Source organism: Fringilla coelebs (genome assembly GCF_963513975.1).
Source record: "Fringilla coelebs genome assembly, chromosome: 10".
Taxonomy (NCBI): Eukaryota; Metazoa; Chordata; class Aves; order Passeriformes; family Fringillidae; genus Fringilla; species Fringilla coelebs.
The window spans coordinates 10,986,474-10,995,632 of NC_140036.1; the positions used below are offsets into that span (position 1 = coordinate 10,986,474).

The 9,159-nt window shown below is 45.8% G+C and overlaps 1 protein-coding gene across 4 annotated transcripts in view; it reads right to left on the bottom strand.

Annotated features, from left to right (window-relative positions):
* TFDP2 (transcription factor Dp-2) overlaps positions 1-4,183 on the bottom strand; it is a 53,429-nt gene extending 49,246 nt beyond the window's left edge. For all 4 annotated transcript variants that reach the window (XM_084212057.1, XM_084212058.1, XM_084212055.1 and 1 more), the window contains exon 1: positions 3,950-4,183. The gene's annotated coding sequence lies outside the window, so the exon portion shown is untranslated. The remainder of the gene's footprint in view (positions 1-3,949) is intronic.
* Between the last annotated feature and the right edge of the window lie 4,976 nt (positions 4,184-9,159).

Genomic DNA, 9,159 nt, shown 5'->3' on the forward strand with positions numbered 1-9,159 from the left:
GAAAAAATAAATTGAGCTGCAAGACCAGAATTACATTCACAAATGGAGTTTGGTCGATAGATATTAACAAAAATTCCATGGTTTGGGCACAGGCACTCCATTCACTGTTAGCAAAGAGGAACAGAAGCAGTCCCAGCTACCATCACTGCTTCCTCTGACCTCTGTTTGTGTAAAACCTGGTGGTCAGGGCACATCCACTGACTGCAATAACACAAACCCAGTCAAAACAACATCACCTTTATAAAGTGGAAGATTTCTACAGGTCACGTTAAACCTGGCTATTCATTTCAGTCAAGTATCCTATGGACTGTAAACCAGGAAGATCCCAGGGCTGTGACAATTCTGGATAATGCCTTCAAAGATACCTCTAAAGAAACTCCTTCTAGAACTCGTGCTTAAATGATTTGGGAAGTTACCAAAAATCAAGTTGTCTTCTCTTTTAAACATTATCAAGTCAGAAAGAATGAAACTGTGCCAACACCTGAACTGCTGCAGTTCACAACCAAGCACACTAACAAAACCAAACACTCATCTTTTCCCAGCTTGGTTTCAGGCTCCATAGTGACAGCCAATACTGGAGGAGAGCTGGCTAAAGCATTATTTTTCACGTGCTACAAAAATCCAGGAGTTACTTCAGGTTTCAGTAAATACAAAATATCCTCACAAATGGATTCACAGAAAGCTGTGGATTTTGCAAACTGTATTCTGAAAGGCAAAGAGTTTCTTTAACAGTACTAAGTTAATAGCTGGACCTCAAATTATTTTCAAACATCACCTTTTTTCATTTTTCATTCATGTTCTGTATTTCACCAGAAGTAGGATATTCTACAAAACTGTGCTTTTGTTACAGTTCCAATATAGTGGTCTTACAAACTGAACTGTTGTAGGCTGCAGTTTGACTTGCTTAGATTGATTTTTATGCTATAAATACTGAAAAGCATAAAAGTAAATTTGAGCAGTCTGTAAAGCCCTCTATTGGAAACTATCACTGCCCACGGGACATCAGACCAAGGAGCAAAGGATTTCCTTTAATGAAACTATGAAAGTAAGATCACTTACTAGTGCCTCAGATCCTTGCAGAGAAGTCATAGTCTACAAATCAAATAATGGGGGGAAAAATAATTCATTTCATTCTAATACTGGATGTTACAAAACATACACGAAGAATCAATCCAGGAAGTTGTTACAAAACTCTCATTCCCTACCACACCTGCACCTTTTTAGAATATTTCCTTGCACATCCCTGGTTTCCCAGATCCCACCACAGACATTTGTGCCCTCAGCTCCACCATCTTATGTGCCCTATTAGCACACCAAGACACTGGGGCTGTTTTTCACCTAATGCCCAAAGTTTTGAGACAAACCCATCTGATTCCAGTGTTTTCTTGGCTTTATGCACAAAAAAATCCACAAGTGTATTTCCTTGCAGCAGAACAGACAGCTGATTTTCCTTATTTTAAGATTCACTGTTGCTTCATTAAGAGTCACATACAGTGAATGTAACTGGAAAGGAAGCGGAGAAAGTCTTACACCATTACACTCAAAAATTGAAAAAGCAAACAATTTAAGAGATTATCACTTATTAGAGGCAGCCCTAAGAACATTATATTAAAGTAGCACACCAGAAAAAATGCAATTCCAAGAACTGAATTAGACTGGCTATAACTAGAATTCATTCTGCTCCACATTAGGATACAGAAATTTAAATATTTCTCTCTACATAGGATGGGCTGCAGCAGCTTCTCCTCCATACCAAGCAAGTCACTACATTATATTGCATCTAGAGATTCACATTCAGCTTTCAAAGGCACAGCGACAGGGTCTGCACATCTAAACCAACATCATACACCCCTGAGGAGGATGTAACGCTGGAATTTTGGTCCCTGTTTCTTCACTAAACCTTGAACAATTTTAGCCAAAGCTACTGAGAGATCTTTACTGGGAGGGTGCTCACAACTGCTCAGGAAGTGTGCCCAGACGCACCAGAGGACTCTACAGGGCTGTCCAACACAGACAAGAGCAGAGAGAGATAAGGACTGCTCTTGTCCTACTGACAGCCCCTGCAGAACAGCACTGCTGCTGCCCAGCTGGGTAGCTTGGCCTGTGCCTTTTACACTGGAGAGCTGCTGCCAAGATGCTCTTCTGAAAACTGTACCTTCCCACTTTGTAGAGTGAGGCAGCCAGTCAGAACCCTCTGTAGCAATTAAGAGCACTCCTCTCACTGGTGTGTTTTCTGTAAAATTAATTCTATTAAGATAGTACAAGTCAAATGGTTTCTTTTTGCTATGCTGCAGTAGTGATTTTTGTTCAAAGGGGAAGTAGTTAAAAGAAAGCCAAATAATTTGACAGCAATAGAAGATCACTCTTAAATTCACCCATGAGACAATCTTATTAATATTTAATAATTTTCTTTTTTCTCATAGTATAGAACTAAATCATTTGACCTGTTACTCTGTCCTCTTCTAGAGGCACTAGACTCACTTCAGAGTAAGAAACTTTTCAAAAGAAAAGTTGATTTCTTTTCCCTCCTGACCACCTCTCCTGCCAAGTCTTTTCTTTTCTATAACACGAACTTCTCCTTAGTCCTCCATGTTTTTTTCAAAGTGCTATATTTAACACCCTCCACGTTAGTTTGAACAGAAGTTCCTGAAATTCAATACTTCACTGCGTAAAAACCACCGGTGAGTATAAAGAGCATTGGCATAAATATGGGCTGTGAAACACAGGTCTGCATTTGCCCTGTAACACTGGTCCTCTCAGTCCTTACCACACTTACACAGATCTGTTTTTGTGTATGACAGGATATAATATTATATAAATATAATCAAAAGAATTGAGGTTAATTTGGGAAGGGTAAAGGAATAGAAAAAATCTATTAATTTCTTTTTTAACAGCATCCATTTTTATCAGCATAACATTATTTCTGAATCAAAGATTGTATCACGTTGCAATTTGTTACAGCACCACACAACCTCCAACATTTTACTACCTTTTGTCAACATAATTAAGCTACATCAGTGATAGCAGTTGAAAAAAAAGTCACTGTGAGCCATATTAATGAAGAGTCAAAAAAATAATTGAGCTGCTTTCAAAATTATGAAAACTGACCAAGAAATAATTTGTAAAAATGTTTACCTGGCATATTATACCATATCAATTAAAACTATTCATTTTCTCTGTCAAATCAAGAATTTACAGAGAAAATGAAACCCAAAGTCCTTTCTCCAGAGGAGAGCGGCATAAGCTGAGATACACAGCTCGGCATCCCCCCTTTACTCAATGAGGGAGCATGCTCTCATTTGCGGTTTTCTTCCACATTTCAAGGAAGTTTGCTTATTCCGTATTTTCCTCCTATTGTTTGTATTCTGAGCTCCAACAGTCGGTGTTTACACTGGGTTCACCTCTGCCGCTGAGCTCTTTACAGCTGGAAGCCCGGGCAGGCCTGTAACTCCCAGGAAGAGGCAGGCAGGGAAGTTTTGTTGTTGTTGTGCCGGACTGACCCTCTCCCGATAAGACCCGCGGGGGAGAACCGTCCCGACACGAAGTTCAGGCACCACTGAGCAGGGCCGGCCGCTCGGCCGGTGCCTTCCCGCTCCGGGCCCGGGCCCGGGCCGCCGCTCGCTCCGCAGCCCGCACAGCCCGGCGCGGCCCAGCCCCGCCGCGCCAGCGCTCCCCACAATGGAGGAGGCGTCCCGGCTGTCACCGCCGCCCGGGCCCGCCCGCAGGTGTCGGGCACCGGCGCCCGGCCTCCCGGGTCCGCCCGGCGTGAAGCACCGGGGGGGACGAGGTGGGGCGAGACCGCGCTGCCCGGAGGCACCGGGGAGGGGGCGGCAGGGCCGGCGGGACCGCGCCGCCCGGGGCACGGGGGGCGGCGACCGCTGATCGCTGAAGAAAGGCGCTACCCTTCCCCCTCACAGCCCCCCACACCCGTCCCCCGCTCCCCGCTCACCCGCAGGCCCGGCCAGGGACGGAAGGTAAGGCGGGCGGCAGCGCGGGCTGGGCCCAGACAGCGACGCTGAGGCGACGAGACGGCGACGGTCCCTTGGCAGCCGCCGCGGCAAGGAGCGATCCAGTCGCGTCGACGACGCCTCTCGGCCGGGCCAGCGCCGCGCACTCGCCGCTGGCGAGGAGGCTCCGGAGCCGGGACCCCCGGGCGGTCCCCGGTGCGTGGCGGCAGCAGCGCCCGCAGCGCCCCCGGCCCGGCCCCGCCGCCCCCCCGCGCCCGCCCCGCGCCGAGCGCTACCCGGTCCTGCTCCCCCGCACAAGCTTGGCGGCGTCTGCCGGCCGGGAGCGCCCATTGGCTATTGCGACGCGTGACGTCAGGCGCCCTCCTCGCGCCATTGGCCCGGGCCCGTGTGTGTACACACACCGCTCGCCAATCCGCCGGGCCGGGGCCCGGGGGGCGGGGCGGAAGGGCGTGGCCGGCCGGGACCCGCGGTCGCCGCCTCTCCCTGGCGGCGCGCGCCGGCCGCTGTCAGGAGTGGGGTTCGATCCCCGCCACGGCTCCAGGCGGCCGCACCTGTCCCAGCGGCGCCCAGGTGCTGCGGGCGGTACGGAGTGTATAAATACACAAATACATAAATATATACAGTCCTTTATTTACACACAGCGCGCGGCGCCGCGCTGGCTGCGGCCGCCGGCCGTGCCGCTTATCTGCGAGGAGCTCCTGGGGCTGCGTCCCGGGATGCAAAGTTCAGCCCCGCCGCGGGCTCGGCGCCGCGGGCGCTGCAGGAACGTCCGGCCCCGGCGCGGGAGCCGGCGGCAGAACGAGGTCAGGGCCGCCTGCGCACCGTGCCCGGGCCCAGCTCCTGCTGTCGTCCCCCTACGAACAAAGGCTCCCGGGCCAACAAAGCGGCGGCGGGGCCGGGGAGCAGCGACCGCGCCCTCGCACCTCCGCCCTGCCAGACCCGGGACCCGCCCCGCAGCCGCACAAACCCTGGCCCATCTCGGCGCCTCGGAAAAGCCTTAAGAAATGTTTGATTTCAACGTTTCCTTACCGCTTTAAAAAAACCAGTTTCAACGAAGCAGGGTTACGTATTCTTACAGAGACTATATAAATAGAAAGCGCTGCTGGGAGCAAAAAAATAAATTCGGCACTAGTTTTATTCAACGCAACGATGCAACATTTGTTAAGACTTCTCGAGTGCAGCCAGGCACACATCCAAGGCGTGCAGTTACCCATTTTGCATATTTCTCTAACACAAACGCAGCTTAATGCCACTGAGCAAGCTGAGCAAAACAAGGTTTATGGGGACACAAACACTATGTGCTTTGAATCACTGAAGATCATACGTATACTAGATCATACATGGTAAACTTCTGTTTTTCTTGCATTACAGACATTAAATGCCCTAGAAAGACATGTTTTTGATCCTGTCCCCTTCACTAAAAAAGGCAGGAATGTCAAAAAACAAGGTGTTCAGCCTATAAAATTGAGTTCCTAAATGTCAGTCTAAGGAATATTAGCGGTATTAGCAAACAAGACCTTTATATTTATTGCAATGGGGCACTTTACAACTGAAAATCTTGCATGTGCCTAGGAATTTGCAGATTATGGTTTTAATTTCTTTTCATCCTCTATAAAACACTTCCATGACGTATAACAAGACCTTTTATCAATATTGGCAGTGTTATGCAAGATACATTCACAGAAGCAATAGAAATATGCCAACTATTGTGTATTCTCTTGGAGCCCCCTCTAACAGGTACAACCACAACCACTAATATGACACACGCCCTGACAAAGTGCAGAAGGCGCACACTACCTTCAAAAGGAAGCAAACCAGAAGCAACCAGGTTGGCTGGTTTACTGCACTATTATTAGTTACCACAGCTAAACAAATACTTGAACCCAGCCTCAATAAAGACACTTGGGCTTCATAGATCTCTTTTTGGTTCACTGGTTTATTTACTTCTTTGCAAGAAACACTGAGGAGCTGAAGTCAGATACTGGAGCCCATTATGAACATGAAAAATAGCCGTTTGAACCCCCAAGAAGAGAAATAGAAGGAAGGTCACTGCTGTAGTTTGCATTTGCTTTCAATAGCAAATTGCACACTAACTCTATACAGACATCTATACATATATATTTATACACACACTATTCAGTGTGAAGGTGGTGAAACAATGACCAACTTGCCTGAGTGTAAGTATGCTACTTATGTCATTCTGAGAGACTGTGTATATTGGTTTAGAACTTTCACAAATCCCAAATTTTACCCCAGAATGAAGGCTGCATTGAAAAAAACCCTTAGAATTGGGTTTTTTAGACACACTAAGGTGTGAGTTGAGCAGCTACACCCGCCCTGCTGGAAGCTCTCGTGCGTCCCTCCAGAACCCATCTGGTGTTCCAGCCCCAGAACACCACCTTGCTCCCCCTGGCCAGTCAGATCCCTCCTAGATGCCACCTCTTTTCCCTTTCACAGTGCATCACTTTTCAGTATTTGCTAGTATTACTGCTTTCCTGTCAGCCCACAGCCCTTGCTGTGATAACCTGCACAAACATTAACCTAAAAATGTGTCCCCCTCCACCACCACGCCTTTTCTCCTGCTCAACCTGCCCTGACTCCCCTTAAAGCCCTATACTAACACACTGCCCAACTTCTGGGCCAGAGCACCGACTCACCTGCAGGACAGGACTGTCACACCTCTTTGTTTCAAGAGGGACTCACACCTTTGTACTCCTTAGCTCAGACCAGTAACACAACCCCACTGACTGGCAGGAAATGGTTCTTACATCTTCCTCTTCAACTGGTGAGCCTCTTGTGCTGGGCCCTGATCCTGGAAATAGTGGGACTGGTTGAAGGATCTTGCTACAGAGATTATGCCAGTAGAAGGTAGCAGGCTTTCAGCAACTCAGTATTTTGTATTTTTTACTTTCTCCTGACAGGAAAGCAAGTCTAAATGCTCTTGTTAAAAACAAACAAGAGCAACTGAATTAATTTTACATAAAATTGGCTGTTAGAGTAGAGCAGAAAATACTGCTTAAAATAAACAGTACTCAGAAATCCTGGTCAAGTTTATTACAGTAAGCTTTTTAACACAGCTGACCTGATCTTTTTTTTAGCTATGTAACAAAATTCATACAGCTGCTCAGTATTTTCAACTATCTGAAGATTTTTTCATCTGCCCTTTCTCTCGACATACAACAATTAATCTAATAGTAGCAAGATTCCTCCAACAATAGAGGGATTATTATGAGGCATCACTTTTCATGCTACATAGCCCCCATATATTTACCAGGACTATATGTTATGAATGATCCAACTGCCAAACTGATATGACATTATCTACTATCAGCATGGTGGGATCTGTGAAGGCAGAATGCCCAGAGATCATTAACACATCTCAACTCAATTGCCAATCTCCACATGCCAATGAACTGCACTGCTCTCCAATCCCAAGTACAACATTAAATCTCAACTGAATATCTTAAAATGACGAAGCTGCTGCAAACTAGTTAATATTTGTAATTTTGTATTGTTACCTTTACTATCAAACTCAGCTGATAGAAAATATAAATTGCATATACTTTCCAAACTGATGAAAACACTTGAGACAAAAAAAAATGAAACAAAAGGCAGTAAAAGCTGTCATATTTTAAATAAAATTTAATATGAGTGAGGTTCTAAAATGGTATTAATGCCCTTCTGTGCAGCAAAAATTGAGACAGCACAGCACCTGTAAAAGTGTATCTAAAGCTTATTTCAAATCAATTATGAGGGACCCCTTTTAGATAACATCACAGTAAGTATTTCTTAGGAAGATAAAATAATTTTTTCTTGTAAAATACAAGCAAAAGAGGCTTTGATCAGTAACCAAATTTCTTCAAAATGTCAGTTTGTCTGCTCAGTCCTTGGGCAGCTTCATGTCACAAGCTGTGGCAAATGCTCTGATCTCCAAAGGCTGGTCCATTTTGGGAAACTTTCAGACACCTTTCTGTTTCAGAGCCTTACTCCCTACTTTGAACCTCTCCACAACAGAACTCACAACTCTGCAGGCCATTTGAAAGGTTCAGCTGGTAAATACACCAAGGCCTTTCCACATCCTTAATTGGTAGTGAAGTTTCTCTCCTGTAGATTTGAGGCTAGTGAAAGGAAAACAGCTTAAACTCCTGCTTGAAAATAAACAGTGACAGTGGTAAAATGGTTATCCAGAGTGTGTTCTCCAGAATACCACCTGGAACAAGAGGACTATATAATGTCTTGGGTATCTTCTCTCTCTCTAGCTGTGCCATTGCCAGGGTGAAAACCACCACCACATAAAGGTGAGGTATCAGGCACATGGCGCAAAGTTGCCTCCAGCAGAGTGATCTGAACAGAATCAGGTTCAGCTCCTGTCAGAGCTCTGTCTGGGAGCACTGCAACACTGCCTGCTCAGCCCAGCTAAACCTCCAGGCTATCAAGAGAAGCTAAGTCAAGGAGCCTTCAGCAAAAGGGCAATAGGTGATGAAAGGCAGATAATGATGAAACTAAACTCCCTCAGTGAGAACAAAATGTAGAATACCAGTGACTGGGGCACAAACTTCTGCCCAGAGTGCCAGACTTGAAGCCTTTCTGCTTGGCCTTGGAGAGAGAACCTCCTTGCTAATGAGCATTTTCTTTAGCAGTGACTTTGTGATGGCAGAGGAAAATCCCAAGCTGAATACAGGTGTTAAAGCAAAGCAATTGTTTCACATATCCTGTAACTCTAGAATCTTATCTTACAGCAGGAGGAGGAGTGGAGGGAATCTCTTTGAGGGACTTAATATTGGAGTCTTGGCACTACAGCCTGGCATATTACTAGAAATCAGCAGACACACTTGCTTCTGTGCTTCATTTAAGGATTCACATTAAAGAAGGGAAAGGAGAATTGGAAAGATACTCAGAGAAAAGAAGATTGCCAAAATGTAGCACAGGTTGAAGGGCAGAATGTAACAGAAGAACAAGAAAAATGGCACATTAAGCTAAGGCTGACAAGTAAATGATATGGAGGCTGAACACAGCTGGAGGAGATGCTCCAACTCAGGGTACATGATTGAAGGAAACTAAGGAAATGGTGTATGATTTGACCTTCTGTGTATCAGCACAAGAAAATTAATTATAGTTCTCCAGCCCTCTTTAGATGATGTTAAATCTGTAAACATTTTTTATCTCCAGTGTCTATGGAATACAAATCACC